Here is a 1,069-nt window from a genome sequence, read left to right on the forward strand (position 1 = left end):
ACAGACTGGATGTGGCATCAGTGCCATGGGCTGGGAACCACGGCGGGGTTGGATCAAGGGTTGGACTGGATGATCCCTGAGGGGCTTCCCGGGCTGAGCTCGGTCAGGGCTGGATCCGGTGGGCTGTCTTGCCTGTCTCCCTTAATTTTGCACCGCCTGCTCTTCTGGTCCTGTGATGGGTGAAAAGGTGCTTGCCAAAACACCTGAAGCACCTCGGGAAGGAGCCCGCTGCCGCTGTGCCCCTGCAAACCTCACCATCCGGTCCCTGAAGATCGGAGACAGGCGTCCCGTGAGCTCTTTGGGTCTGTTTCAGGCTGTGTTTGCTCAGCTGGGGGGGAGAGACCCTGCCAGTGTCACACACAGAGCCTTATTTGCATGCCCACGGTCTGCTTGGGCTCCCCCTTGGCAGTTCAGGGAGCGGCTCCTTCATCCCACGGGGGAGAGTGAGGTTTGGGTAACACTTCTTGGCAACAAGGAGCAAACAAAGGGTCCTCGGCAGGTCAATAATTTTACCTTCACAGGTAATTCCTTACACAGTCAGTTCCTCACACAGGTCGCACTGCAGGCCCCTCTCTCGCTTGGAAGTGTTTAATTTGCCTGTCAGTGGAAGTCTCACACGCAGAGAGATTCCGTGTGTGGGTCTTTATCATCCCTTTGGCGGGATCTCAGAAATAACTGAGGGACGCCCAATCCATGGGAAAAAACTGAAACCCGACGGTATTTACGGGATAACCGTGGGCGTGGCTGTCACGGAGGGGGAGCCATCCCTGGTGTTTATCTCCCCCCTTTGATAGCACCTCAGTAGGTGCTGGGCTGAACCAGCCCGAGGCATTGCTGCTGAAACAGCTGGTGGCTCCCTCAGAGCCCTGTTTGGAAACAGCAGGTAGGAGCTGTGACTGCTTTCTCCAGTGTGATAAAAACAGCAGAGATAAGAACAGCAGCTTCTGGTTTCGCCCCCAGGGTTTCTTGAGACTTGAACAGGAGCCAGAGTGTGCCCAGGGGGACAAGAGGGCCAATGGATCCTGGCCTGGCTCAGGAACAGGGTGGCCAACAGGGCCAGGGAAGTGAT

The sequence above is a fragment of the Lepidothrix coronata genome, unplaced genomic scaffold (assembly GCF_001604755.1).
Source record: "Lepidothrix coronata isolate B3197 unplaced genomic scaffold, Lepidothrix_coronata-1.0 Scaffold77, whole genome shotgun sequence".
Classification (NCBI taxonomy): Eukaryota; Metazoa; Chordata; class Aves; order Passeriformes; family Pipridae; genus Lepidothrix; species Lepidothrix coronata.